This window comes from Canis aureus, chromosome 18, assembly GCF_053574225.1.
Source record: "Canis aureus isolate CA01 chromosome 18, VMU_Caureus_v.1.0, whole genome shotgun sequence".
NCBI lineage: Eukaryota > Metazoa > Chordata > Mammalia > Carnivora > Canidae > Canis > Canis aureus.
This window is the reverse complement of record NC_135628.1, coordinates 2,249,984-2,265,602: the sequence shown is the minus strand read 5'-3', so window position 1 is coordinate 2,265,602 and position 15,619 is coordinate 2,249,984. Positions and strand designations below refer to the sequence as shown.

Below are 15,619 nucleotides of genomic sequence, written 5' to 3'. Positions count from 1 at the left end.
CATATTAGAAGGTCACTTAGCAATGAGCTACTCTAGTTTGGGGTTCTCAAATCAATCTAATTAATTATTCAATTTGGACAAAACGTGAACTCATAGACATGTAAGGTATTCTATGCCATTTAAAAGTAAACTAAAGTAAGACTAAACTAAGACCAGAGTAAATATTTTCTATAATTTTGGATATTTTCTATAATTAGAAAATATTTCTATAATTTTCTAAAATTTCTAAAATTTTTGGACTCTCTCCACCTTAATATACTCAGACTGGCCAGTACCTCCCAGAACCTGGGACAGAAATTGAGTAACTTACAGAGATGACACAAAGGTGACACAAACTTCCCTGCAATGACTACATTCTTTGCAGCCATGGCTACGATATCACAAAATCCTTCAACTTGGTACTGAGGTTAGCTCTTTCCAAGTCATGCATAGTGATAACCCTTGTTCCAATTTGACCACTGTTCTCAGCTTCACTGACTCTTAACCTGTGCACTGACCTGTGGGGCACACAGGAGGGTAAAGCTATAGCATTCGGGGGACCTCCAGATTAACAAACCTCTGTAACTAATTACTTCCTACAATTTTTTTTTCCCACTAGCAACTAATATAGGATCCAATACAGAAAAGGTATATGTTATGAGTTGATGCCTCCTTAAAACGATATTTGGAAACATTTTCCGCTTTATGTTTTTCCTCCTTGGTTGTTGGTAGCTTCCACTACTAAGGAAGGCCAGTGACGTTAGAACACAGCAACTGTGTGTGGTGAATGCTTATCTGGGAGCACACGGGCCCATTTTGAAACTAAGTCCAGGGCCTCTTTCCTATCTCCTTTCTTCCCTTTTAGGTTCCCATAGTGCTGGTGTATTAAGGTTTGACATTAGACGGTGTCTAAGTTTGAATTTAAGTGAGAAAGATACTCTCTTAGTGGCTTTTTTCGGCCATGAAACTAAGTATCTGAATTATTAGAATGTAAAAGATGCCAGGATTTCAGATATACTTGGGCCATTTCACCTTCACCCTCTTCTCTTCTAGAAAGCTTTTCATGGCAGCCCTCCAGCTGCTTTTCTTCCAGTTGAATTTGAAATGCTCTATTACCTTGGCTAAATTTCAACTATGTCAGTAAAATCCCAAAGAGCAAATCAAGCTAGTAGCAAAAGTGCCTTTCCTAAACAAATAGACTGCTAACCCCACAATATGAGAAGAGACACCCCACCACCAGGATCATTTCATAGTCAGTTTTAATGAATGCAGTCATTTGCTTGTGCAGAGGCGGTCAGTTGTCTAACTTGAGTTGAAACACAGTTTAAGTGACCTGCCTGTCTCTTTGGACAGAACAGTCCACAGCAGCCCTTGAGGAGCACACTGCACATGCTTGCAGTAGGACCAGCACTCCCGTATTCACCGCTGTGAACTGCTGGAGACCAGCCTCCAAATAGGACGCTCTCCGTTTTCCGCTAAGAAGTGATCAGTCCTGAATCCACCGTGTCACACGTCCTTGATTACTTCGGCTTCTGTAAGAGCTTCATTCCTTCTTTGGCAGCAGATTATTCCAAGCACATGGTTGCTGATGATTACATCCGCCCACCCCCTGCTTCCTGGTAGCTAGGTAACGGAACGTCGTCTTCCCTTCCAAAGACCGCTCACTGCAAAGTTAATACGTGTTCTACTCTTTCACCATGCGTGCTGAGTCCACGAAGGTCCTCCGTCTAGCACTCAGATACGTAGTCATCCCTCCTAACTAGCTTCTCTTCCATCCTACCCTCTGTACCTGCTCCCAGCGCTCCCCAGACCTGGGCAATACCAGTCATCAGATGCAGCATCTCTAAAAATCTCAATTCCAAATATCCCATTGTCTGTTCACCACCCATTTACCCCTCTACCCTGCTTCTCCTAGCCCAACTCCAAACATTATTTGATTCCACGGGTACCTGCAATTCATTGATGCTACCAATTTTCTTACTGTCCCTCACTCCGTGTAACTTTAGTCACTGTCCTTTTACATAACTCCCGATTACATGATTCATCATCATAATTATTACACCTTTGCATACTTCTTCATGTTCTTGGCCCCTTATCAACCTCACTGGTCAGACCCCAGCTCTGGTTAAAATCCAGCTCTCCTCCTACTACCAGCCTACATCTGACCCTGCACATAGTTGGAGAAAACAAACAGTGATACTGACTTACGGCCACAGATTTTTGACTCTGCGTTGCCCAGAAATCCTACTGTATTTCTGTAGTCAATTCATGCTCCCATCCTCTGAAATAACTATTTGATACCTTTTCTTCTCAAACCCCAAGTGTCTCTGCCATCCCACCTCTCTCAGCTGACTACCTTGATTTCTATATCCTCTTAAAAAAGGCATCCAGATGATAAATTTATAATTCTTTCACCACCAAATCTACCAACCTGCCTTCACCTTTGCTCATATACTTCTCTTTACTCCTGTTTCAATGGAAGAAGCTATTGAATTCCAGTAATTTAAATGGCATCCCACACCTCCTCATGCACTCAAAGTCCTGGCTCTTGTCATTAATTTCATCTTTCTTCTGTACTGATTGATCATTCCCATCAGCATATCCACTTTCTGTAATGCCCCCGCCTTAGGAAAAACCTCTCTTGATCACATACCTCTCTCCAGCTGTCACCCTTTATGGAAAAACTCCTCAAAAGTGTGTTTCTATTACCTTCTTCCTTGATATTTTTTTACCATCAGGCTTGCAAGCCTACTTTCCCCCTGGAGGCTCTCTTTTCTGGGTCACCAGTAATATCCAGGCTGCTTACTCTAGTGGCTAATTCTCAGGCTCCATTCTATTTGATAATTCCTTTTGACATAGTTAATTACCACCTCCTCTACACAAGACTTTTTATGCATGGCTTCCATGCCACCACACTTCTTCACTTTTCATCCTATTTGAATAGCTACTCTTTTAGTTTCATTTCTTGGTTCTTTTTTCACTTTCCAAGAAACGTTGGAGTTCTTCAGCTATCTGACCTCGGGCCTCATTTCTCTTTAATCTATACTTACTCTCTAGGTGATCGTATCCAGTCTTCAGGCTTTAAATATTGCATAAACGCTCAGGCCTCAAGCTTCAAATTCTCCTCTGAGTTCTGCTCTGCTGTCCAGTAGGCATATCAAACAGAACTCTTGATGTATGAGATGTGGGGATTAAGTCATAACTTTAAATTTTATTTTTAAAAACCAGAAACGTATCAAGGAAAATGGTGATTCTTATTAAATCTCTGCAGTGATTGCATCAGTGCCAATTATATTCTGAAATTTTCTCTGTGGTTTGAATGCATTGCTAGTGTTTCTTTTAAGTTAAATCTTAAGACTATATCAATGCTCTTTAAAAATATCAGATATCAATACCTGCGAACATGTGACAAGGCTGCAGAGAAATAAATCAACAAATAAACTCACATCTAAGTAAGATTTAAAGTATGGACAATAAATCTCAAAATCACTTAAACCAAAGCTAAAGTTATTATTTTTTTTTTAAGATTTACTTATTTGCTTGAGAAAGAGAAAGAGTGTGCACACACACAAGTATGTGGACAGAGGGGGCAGAGGGAGAGAAACTCAAGCAGATTCCTGGCTGAGCACAGAACGTGGGCTCCCTCAACCCATGAGATCATGACCTGAGCCAGAATCACCAGTTGGACACAACCAACTGAGCCCACCCAGGCGCCCCTGAATCATTATTATTAATATCCTAATAAAATCAATAATATAGTATTTAAGTTGTTATATCCCAATTTTAAAATCCTGTAATTTAATTTAAAAAAAGATATTCACAGAGTTAATTGTGACATATGCAATTTGAAGAAATCAAGACTAAGTACTAACTACAGAAAATAAAAGTAGCCCCGACTGAAATTTAAAAATCATACAGTTCTCTCAAGTCACTGCAAAAACAAAAGATGGCTAAAAAAATTTTAAATTTATTGGAAGAATGGTACAGAAAAGCAGTAGAATAGGAAAAACATGAGAAAGTAAGATGGACTATATCAGTTATGAAATAAACAAATGGAATAAAATGCCCAATTTAAAAAATATAGATGCCTTTTATAGGAGTCCTATTTAAGACAAAATAACTAATTATGAAAAATCATGGTATAGGAAAATGCTCACAGGGCAATATAAAATGAAGACATAGGATAAACTACTATATAGTCATATTATTGGAACGTCAGCGTAAGTAAATATACACAACACACACGCACCCTCCCCTGGGAGGATATAAAGTAAATGTTTTTAGTAGTTCTCTGGTGGAAAATTGACAAGTGGTTTAACTCTCTTCTCTTGACTTCTCTGTATTTTATATCTTTGTCAGTAAATAGTCTTGATTTTAATATTAGCAAAAGTTAATGTCAGTATATTATTTAAATAAATCACCATTCATCTTTAAAACCTTTAGTCTCAATCCATTTACAACTTATTTCCCCTTGAATTCAGGACTTTGGAAGTCTACTCCACTTACCAACTTTTTAATCATTTTTCTGTCCTTTATGTTATGTGAAAACTATTCCAAAGAGGTCTAGCTTCTGTTATTTAGGGACTATGCATGTTCTTACATTTAGCCAAAGCCTTCAAGACCCAGTTCAATTTTCTATCCTCCAGGAGGTCTTTGAAATCATCCTACCTTCTGGATTCTTCTCTCCATAGATTCTCATAGCATTTTCTGTATTGTTCATCTCACACTTGACAAAGTATTTCTGGCATAGTTTTTAATTTCAGTAATACTGTTCCCTAAGTATAAGAGGTAGGATTTAAAAAACAGGGAAATACCCTACATCTAACTCAGAGCTCTACCTAAAAGGTCCCTAACAAATTTTGCTATTGCTCTCAGTAATATGACATGTGGGTAAACTAACATAAATCCATTGTTAATATTTGAAAATAATTTCTATTAAACTTAGTCATATATGTGTTTAGTCTCAGATTATGGAAAATTAGCATAGGTCATATTAATTGGATAACTGGATCTGCAATATCCCATTCTACCTTCATCTTGCCAAGATCTGTCCATGGTTCCCTCCATCTTGACATATAAATGTTTCCGCAGATCTCCCTTTGGGGTCTTTTAACCACAGTGAGTAAAGGGAGTTAATACTTTGAATATCAATTACATAGTATGACCCTGGTTAAATCATTACTGGTACAGAATAAGTAATGAGAGTGACCAGGTGAAAGAATCATTGACAGTCATCCCAGTAATAAAAGTAGAATGGTAAAGCCAAGAAAAATTCTCTAATTCCCTGGTGCAGTATGTCATCTAGAGCTCAAGGATTCTGAAAAAAACATCTTTGTTATACAACATTTCATGGAAAATAGATATTAGAAATGTCTTTTGTATGAATCGCCCATAAAGAAGATAACCAAATAATTTTTGTAGATACTTTCCATACAAGAAGGTGAAATGTAGCTCCCACTCTTTGAGTGTAGCTGTGTTTGGTGATAGATTATCAAGGAGTAGAGCATGGAAGGAGCAGGAGTGGGGAATAACTTACCATTTGAGAAAACCTGAAAAACACTACCTCCACCATGTGATCATCAATATAAGTCCTATTGATAGCACGTGTCATTTTATGTTGAGGTAAGAATGAGATTTTACCTCTGAGGTCTTATTCCCCCAAACCCCTAACTTCAGTCTAACTACAAGAAGAACAACACACAAACCCAAATTGAGGGACAATCTCTAAAATACTCAGTTATTATTCCTCAAAACTATCAAGGTCATCCAAACGAGGAAAATCTGAGAAACTACCTACCCCTGTCTAGAGGACCCAAGGATCCATGATGACTAAATGTATGGTGGTGCCTTGGAACAAAGAATAGACATTAAAGCTGAACAAAGTGAGGACTTTTGTCAATAGCAATATACTAAGGTTGATTTCTTAACTGTGACAATGTCATCATAGTAATGTAGCGTGTTAACAATACTAGAATCTAGGTAAGGGGTATATAGGGCCTCTCTGTACTTTCTTGGCAACTTTTCTATAAATCTAAATCTATTTTAAATCAAAGTTTAGGGGTTATTTAAGTTTAAAAATGTCTCTTATATTGTCCACCATAAAATAATATTTATTGTTTATAGAAAATACTCCACATACCATGTCAAATAGAGTGGAAAATAAATAATTTTTGATCTTTGACATGTAATACTCTTTAAATGAAAAGTGTGCTGGTTAAAGAAGAATGTATTCTGGAAAGTCATTCTATCACTCCAGCAAGATTGTGTTTTATGTATAGTCTTTGGTTTTAAAGAGTTGTAACTGCTACAAATACAGTTGAAATACACGTCTCCATAAATAAGAGGGAAAGTGGATGAATCCCAATAAAATGTTACTATTATAGTAATCTTATGGAGAATTATGGGCTATTCTATATCCTCTAGATGTCTTCATTCTGCTGTAGCTAAAGTATGACTTACTTCTGTTATTATTCTCTTTCACAGATAACAATATATACACATTCAGCGTGCTTTTCTCATCTGACACACATAGTTCAACAATGCAAGTTTACTTCTGCTGATTTGTACACTTTTAGCCATAAATGGTTTAATATTATTTTCCTCTCTGCTGTTACATTACAGTTTCTGGTTTCCCCAGGGGAAAAAAAAAAAACTATCATAGACTATCTTATAAACTTTTATTTAATAAGTGTTTTGTGCAACATTTAGATGAGGACATGTCCTTTGTTCTAGTAAAGCTTGTTTTGGAGGTGGAGGGTCATGTAGAGTTCACTTGCTACAAAAATCTTTAATCTTCAAAGGAAGAAACTGAGGTAGAGAAGGTTAAATCATTTACCAAACAGTACATACTTAATTGCAAAGCAGGTCCTAGAAACCAGACTCCTACTATTCTAACACACCTCTGACAAATTAGTATTTACAACAGTTATTCTCCCCATGTTTTGGATTTTAATAAAATTATTTGAAATTCTAGTTCTCATCATTCCCAACAGAATATTTGGTGTTCATGTTTTGACAAATGGAGCAACCATTTTAAAATTGTACTGTGTAGTTTGTGGATGATAGTAGGAAATAAATAAATGTGCTGTCTGCAGCAGGTTAAAGGGATCCAGCTGAAGGATAGTCCACGATCCCCAGAAGACCCTTCAGCATGGTCTTCAGTGCTGAATTACTTAGGTATGCACACGTGTGACCACACGTGTGTGTGAGAGGGGTACAGTTGAAAGATAATTAAAAAGAAAATATAGTCCACTGTTTCTTTTCTTTTATTCATTTCATCCTAGAAACCTCCAGGTAATATGGCCACTAGTTAAAGTAGTCATCCATTTGAATTATTTTTTAAATAGACAATAATTATTTATAATATATGAATCATATGTTATTATAATTATGTTATATATTAATATATTTATTAGTATACTAAATACTATGTGTTAAATATATATTATGGATAGATAAATCCATATATAGCATATCTTATAGGCAAGACCAAAAAAGGAGAGATTATTAATCAAAAGTCAAACAGATTATCACCTGGGAGATATTACAGATGGATATACATATATCTTTACCTGTATTCTTCTTCAGAAACGCTTAAATCCTAGCATCGCTGTCTGTTTCAGTTACTTTGCATATTTTCCTTAGGAGTTCAGGGACATTTATGGGAATTGTCTGGATTTGATTGCCAAAAACCTCCAAACTCAAAACCCAAGTCACTGAAGAGAAAGCTCTGAAGAGAGCTTTGGGACTTAGGATCCGTTTGCTGATTCCTTACAGGGTGTCCCCATGTCTGCAATGCACTTGGTAGAAAACCAGGGTGCTCACTCTGAGCTTGCTAAGCAGCAGGGCAGCAGAACTATGGAAGGAAGGTTGGAACCTGAGGCTCTTAGGGGTGCTAAGCGACGGCTTCCATGTTATTCTCGAGGATATGACTTGACTCAAGCATCACCCAGAATGGATGGGTGGAGCCCACAGAAACAGGCTTCGGCTGTTAATTCTTAACCTAAGATAATACCTAGAGCTGCTAGACATCCCTTTAACCTGAAGTCTTCATATCACAACTCCAATGATGTATAGCACTACATAGATAAATATAAGAAAAAGTGGGGCCTTACTTCTTTCTTGAAGAAAATTTTCTTCTAAAGAAGGGCAAGGCTTTACCATGGTGAACCCTATAAGGTGAGAGTTAGAAAATGAAATAGTGGGATCCCTGGTGGCTCAACAGTTTAGCACCTGCCTTCAACCCAGGGCGTGATCCCGGAGACCCGGGATCGAGTCCCACGTCAGGCTCCCTGCGTGGAGCCTGCTTCTCCCTCTGCCTGCGTCTCTGCCTCTCTCTCTGCTTTCATGAATAAATAAATAAAATCTTTTAAAAAAAGAAAAGGAAATAGCTAGGACATCAAATGAAATAAGATGTACTTGTAGAATGTTTTAGCAGTAGGTAGTAGGTGTTATATAACAAGGAAAATGCTATTTAAGCTTATGATACAAAATTGTCAGTCACTTTAAGGCTATTTGTATAAATGTTTGTAGAAATTGGTGTATGAGTATACAGACCTTGATAGAGCTATGAATTTATGATGTATTTTTCATACAAGCTTAGTTTCATGTCCTAATATAGTTATTTAAATATTCTCCAGCTGGCTTGAGAAGACCCATACATAGCATTGTCATACCTTGTTGATAACACTATTTCTGACTGTGTTTTTAAAACATGTCAAAGTTTAAGAGTGACATTACAATTTTTTTTAAGTAGAGTCTCAGACATTTGAATGATGCCAAAGACCTAGATAAATATTCATATGGAGAGGAATGCTCCAGTTTCACATACTTCTTCAGTAGATCAACTACAAAAGAAGTGGTACCCAATAAAGCTGCCTTCTCGGAGGATGGCTGTTATCTACACAGTCAACTTTCAACTGCTGTAGTAAAGTCAATCAAAATATGATCAAATTCATCAAAATCCTATGTTGACTTTGTTGACCAATTTCTCTGAATGGGATTGATTCTGTTTCACTAGAGAAAGAATAATAACAGCTTTCACTGAATGAGTTAGGCTCTGTCCACTCAACTAAAAAAATATTTTGCAAGGGCAAAGTGGCCAATTTACTAACTTGATAGTTTCAAATTGATCTGACTATTCCTTTGTAACCTCTCTTCAATGTATTTTGAAAATTATTATTTTTGTTAAAAATGATTTAGGATGGCAGAACTTGGAACAAAATTGTTCATTTACCTTCTGTCTACCCTGGCCTATGCTCTATTTCAATCCCCCCCCCCCAACACTTTTTTAAATGCAGTGAAAAAAAATTACTAGAAAAATAAGCAAAGACATTTAGAATGCTACCTATTATCAGATTCAAAACTCATAAAGGTCTTCATCAAATTGCTATTAAATTTTTAAACCTCTACTCTTCATTTCTGTCCTTCTCTCAACCTGAATGGGAGGGAAGGAGAGAACCCTCATTCTTTTGCATTCCACTGCTGTACAATAGACCCATAGTTTCCAAATCTGGCTCTCCGCAGAATCCCTCCTGGCGAAGCTGAGAGAGGTGTTCTGATTGAGTAAATGTATTCAGAAGATGGAGGAGATGGGAGTAGTTTCCCTTGTAGACTAGGGTGAGGAGTGCATCATCTACCCACAGTAGAAGTGGCTGAGACAGTACCTCTTGAAATACAGAAAGACTGCGGAGCTTGCAAGTTCAAATTCCAAATCCTCAGTCTGGAAAAGGATTTTCTGGACTCATGAATGAGACTTGCATCCTCTAAGCATGTCAGTCCTTTCAGTTGGCTGCAACCAAGACAGGTCATCATCCACTGACTTCCCAGCTGTCTTTGGCCACGAGCCTGGAAGCACCAGGTGATCTGGGAGCGGGAGGAGGATCTGGGCCTCAGTGGTTTGTGTAAACACAGTGTCATAATTCTTCTGGTCAGGAAGAAAGAGAAACGGACCATATTATGTCATTAATCATCAGAATGGACCATATTATATCATTAATCATCAGAATGGTCCATATTGTATCATTAATCATCAGAATTGTACGTACACATGTATATTTGATAATAAATTCACATGCATCCAGAGCAATTCATTAGAAAGCATTTAATAACCAATGTCATACTGGGTCTTTTTTTCAGTATCTTTCTTTATGATGAAGGAATACATCATTATAGTGTTTGTCTTAAACACATACCACTTCACAATCATTTCTTTGTTCAATGTGATGATTCTGTGACCTATTGTATTAAATACCTTTTAATGCTTTAGTATCAGGAACATGAGTCCATTATTTGCTTACTACATCATGGGTGAATTAATGGAGCTAGAAATAGATCCGAGATTTCAAATCCTCAGGACTCAGCTCTCCACTTTGAAAGGCAATAAATAAATCAAAGACCGTGTCAGTCTCGATTGTCAAACAACAATATCAATATATTAGATTAGATTCAAATTCATTGCAGTAAGCACTTACCATAAGTTGGGTAATTTTATTTCCTTTTTTGAGTGTCAACACTCCTTAAGTGTTCTAAAATCAGTTTTATAACTGGTTTTAAGAGAAATAATCATAACACTTGGCACTATTCACTTGGCTAATTACCATGTTGTGTTATTAGGATAAAGCAGTTTTAAAAGAAATGGATCGTTATTCCTTCCCAAATAGCACAGGATTTCTAATGTATTGATTCTGCATAACTGTGAGAAAAATAATAAATTACCCTGATTAGTGTCCCAACTTCCAGCACAACAGTATTTAGTGAATCAGATCTAATGCTAACATTGTTCTAATTGAAATGCCCAAACCATGTGTCTTTGTTCTATTCAGTTCACTTTAGCATGTTTCTTTTTTTTTTTTAAGTGAAATGTGTTCTGTAAGTGACCAAGCCCTCCAAGACCCAGTGGAATTTATTCCTAAATAATCTATAATCTATTGATAGCATCTGATACAATTTGGAAGCCCGAGCATGGTGGCCTGGAAAGCATGGCTAATATTGAAATGCTGTGTGTTGTAACAACTCTTTGCATTAGGATGCAGCAAATGGCTGCTATTTATTGCTCACTTGCTATGCATCAGGCATTGTAATAAATAATTCTAGCTGTTTTAACAGTCCTGCAAGGCAAGGGTTATCCCTGTTAACTGGGCCATTTGATCCTATTTGCTCTTCACAAAGTCAATTTTGACTATTTTGCATCCAGAAAAAGATAACGCACACAAACACGCACCCACCCTCACCCCCTCCAGCACCCCCCCACACACAGATAATACTCATGCGGGTCTCTAAAGGTATTGAAAAATATTGTAGATTTAATTAAAGTTTTTATGTAGAATATAGATGGTTTCCAATGCATGTGTCACAGAAATCCATCTTTAAAAGAATCATTAAAAGCAGTGTTCTCTCCAAAAGTTCCAGCATCTGTATTTTTCCAGCCAGTCCCTCTGGCTTTGCTCTGTTCCATCCACTTCGCTCTCTGCCTGCTTTGACTGTCTCCTCCTCAGTCCACTTTCATACCCTCTCGCATTTCCTCAGTTTTCTCAAGGAGAGCACGTTTTTCCCTGTCTTCTCCAGCTGATTTCTTCTTACATATCTGTTTCCAGTTCAGCAAAGGACTAGCAACTTTCTGGTTTGGAAGACAGGGGAAGATGGAGAGGATGCAAACTCTTCTATGCTAAAATTCTTCTAATCTAAAATTCTATGCTAAAATCATGTCACAGATAAGAAAAATGAAGTTAAAAATGAGGTTCTGGGGCACCTGGGCAGATCAGTGGGTTAAGCATCTGCGTCGGGCTCAGGTTATGATCCCAGGTCCTGGGATGAAGCAGCCGTCAGGCTCCCTGCTCAGTGGGGAGTCTGTTTCTCCCTCTGCACCCCCCCACCCCACGAGAGCTTGCTCTCTCTCAAATAAATGACTAAAATATTTAAGAAATGAGATTCTGATAAGTGGGGTAGCTTGTTCAGCTGCTTAGGTAGTTAAAATACTACTAAGTATTTTAGTATTAATATTTAGTAGTATTTTAATAAGAATTTAAATCAGGTAGTTAGACTTTTTTTAATTACAATTTTCCCCCACTATGTAACACCTTCTTATTGTGGTAGAAATTATGTCTAAATAGGTGAGCTTTAAAAGACAAATATAGCTGTCTTACATATAGGATGTATCTTTTTATATGAAAATCCTATTGATTCTCAAAAACCTGTCCCTTTTATTTTATCTTTCTTTTTAAGCCATTGCTGCACTGCCCATCTAAACATCTAATTTGCAAAGAGGCCTGGAAATTTTTTTTTCAGCAAATCTGCCCTCTGAATGGTAGATATTATTGAACGCAGCCAACTCTTATCCATTTCTGATGAATGCCTGCATTTTAGGCAATTATAATCTTCTAAAAAAGATGTCACCTTGTAGGACCTTCCTGGTTACGTGTGTAGTTGGAATAGACCACCACACTAACCAGTTAATCTGAGAAACTGACAGAAAATGGACAAGGAGGTCATAATCACATGACTCTTGAGAAAGCAAATATTCCTATTTATTCCATGACAAATTTGAATTATAAGTTTGACAAGTAAAAAGATTAGAATTCATATGGAAATGTTTATTCCTCTCTGAACTTCCCAAAAAGACAAGGTTTTTTTTTTTTTTTTTAAGATTTCATTTTTAAATAATCTCTACACCCCACATGGGGCTCAAACTCACAACCCCAAGAACAAGAGTTGCATGCTCTGCCGACTGAGCCAGCCAGGCACACCCCAAAAAAAAGATGAATTCTAATTGAAGCAGGAGTACATTGTGGATAATAAATTTTGTAACAGGGATAATGTTCTATGTTAAGGCAAATTATACTAGTTATGAGCAGTAGGAAACAAGAAAGTAAGAAAACTACAGCTGGGAGGATTAGCAGGAATTCTAAGGAATGGTTCATGCTTGGATTCCATTGTATAATATAGGTACAGCTTTATCTCATGCACAATTGGGAGCGAAGATGTAATTTAATTTAGATGTGTTCTTTGATATTTTTCTTTATGATGGAATTATAAAAAAGTAGGATTATCATTAAAATGTGTTATTTGTTTTATCCCAAAGTGAACTTTATCTAAGGAAACATGTTATTTTATTTAATTTAAAGATTTTTATTTATTTGCTTATTTATTAGAGACACAGAGAGATGCAGAGACACAGGCAGAGGGAGAAGCAGGCTCCCTGCGGGAAGCCTGACTTGAGACTTGATACCCAGACCCGGGATCACAACCTGAGCCTAAGGCAGACGCTCAACCACTGAGCCACACAGATGCCCCTAAAGGAAACATTTTAAAATCTGTTACCATTCACAAGATTCTGGAGACAATTTTATGAAGGATTAAAATCAACCTAGAGTTAGCAGCGGTCTCTTGACCTTAGCTTTGCAATTGGTTGAGCCTTAAAAAAATAAATCTATGCTTATTTAATAAAACATATTTATTATTTATAATAAATCTGTTTGCTCCACCTGCAAACGTCATTTCAACAATATCAGAATTAGATTCTCAGGACAGATTTTGCTCTTCTCCATTTCTGTCCTTGAAAAGAATTACACGAGTGCCCACAAAACAGCCATTCTCAATGGCCTTTGCCCATTTCTTAATTCCTTAGTGACTGAAAAAGCTAATCCATTAAGCAAAGTAGAAGTTCAAAATCACCCGGTTGTCTTGGGGAGTCTAGTGATAAGAGATAATAAGAGCAACTGGATTTAAGTCTGCTGGGAATTCCGTAACTTACCTTGGAAGTAAGAACTAACCTTAATAACAAAAAAATAATTGAGATAACTCCTACTGAGAGAAGGCCTCCTAACATATTCAATACGAGTAGTCTTTTCATGGCTTTGCAACTTATTTTAGAGATCTCTTCGTACTCGTATAAACAGTCTGTCTTTTCCTCCTATATATATGTCCAACCAAACATTGCCATAGATGTAAACTAAATATTTAGATTCTAATCCTGGACACATCTTTGCAAGGAAAAATGTCTTGCAAAAGTAACTCAGTTCAAGCTGGCGTTATACGCAGAATTCACCGCTACTCCCCACCCCTCAGTCTCTGCACGTCTTTGTGCCTCTGCAGGAGTCAGGCAGTGAGCATGAGTAGCATCAAATAACAAGGCGGGTGCTGGCTTCCTAACCCACCTTCACGGAAGTCAAGCCAGATCTCACAGAAGAAAGTGGAAAGCCTCAACTAATAGAAGACTATTTGCACATTTGACTATTCAACTCTGTTTTATAGGGGTTACCTAAATAACAAAATGGGGAGTAAACACCTGTAGGAAGATTTTAATTATGCAAATTACATGAGTAAAACATCTTTTCCTGATTCCATAAAGCTTTACTCTTTAATATAAACTATTTACCATGGAAGACTCCTAACTCTGGGAAACGAACTAGGGGTGGTGGAAGGGGAGGAGGGCAGGGGGTGGGGGTGACTGGGTGGCGGGCACTGAGGGGGGCACTTGACGGGATGAGCACTGGGTGTTGTTCTGTATTTTGGCAAATTGAACACCAATAAAAAATAAATTTATTATTAAAAAAATAAAATAATAAAATAAAAATAAACTATTTACCAAGTCAGCAGTGAAAGTTGTTAAGGGAAAGAATCAGAGCAATTCCTGTGATGAATTAGCCTTTCAGACAGAAATATCTATATCTTTTTCTGTTGTTGTTGTTTTTTTTAAGGATTTTATTGATTTATTTATGAGAAACACAGAGACAGAGGTAGAGACACAGGCAGAGGGAGAAGCAGGCTCCGTGCAGGGAGCCTGACGTGGGACTCGATCCCCAGACCCTGAGATGAAGGCAGATGCTCAACCGCTGGGCCACCCAGGCGTCCCTCTTTTTCAGTTTTTAACTTTTGTCATTGACCTGATTGAAATTTCAGGTGTAATCTGTGTAGAGTCTCTTTGTACCTGTAGTTTGCAAATAATAGATCAACAGCCAGCCTAGGATAGATACACTATAAAATGAAATGTAGGGTTTAGCAAGCATGACTTTGAAAACAAGATAGAAATGATTGGTGCTAAAGTGGTTTAAAAAAAAATACTCAGAGTAACAGAAAAATATCATCCTGAAAATAAATGAAGAACATGTTCTAACCTCTCATTCGGCAATTGTTCTTACAGAAGAAAAAAATCAAGTTTGAAAGAAATCTTAGCAAGCTGTTAGAGCTCAAAGATCGTGGAATTCAGAATCTAGGGTTAGTTTCTTGACTCTGAGTTGACCATATCCTGAGAAATATACTTAGACAAAGGAGAAAAATCATAGTTTTTCAAGGAGAGATTGCTCAAGAAATTTAAATGAAAACACGCAAAGCTAAAAATATATAATAGCTTATTCGCAATAAATGTAAATGTTTGGTTTTCCTCCCAATATTTTGTCTAGATAGATATCAAACGGTGATCATCTGACCTGCCTCTTCCTCCCAATGATGCCCAATAATTCGGGAAAGTGATGATCTTTTCTACTTTGAAATCAAAATGTACTAGTGGGTCTCAATGCTTGTTGATTGAACACAGTTCTGGCACTGTCGATGCGACAGGTTGAAAAGGAGAAGATAGGTAAGGTAGGGGCAACAACGATAATGCTCCTCCCTGTGTGAATTTTGGAGAAGGGCTCTATAGAAG

General features: G+C 37.3%; 1 protein-coding gene across 2 annotated transcripts in view; it reads left to right on the top strand.

Annotated features, from left to right (window-relative positions):
- The window catches only part of KCND2 (potassium voltage-gated channel subfamily D member 2), a 478,528-nt gene that overhangs the window by 270,921 nt on the left and 191,988 nt on the right, over positions 1–15,619 (top strand). The window lies entirely within an intron of this gene.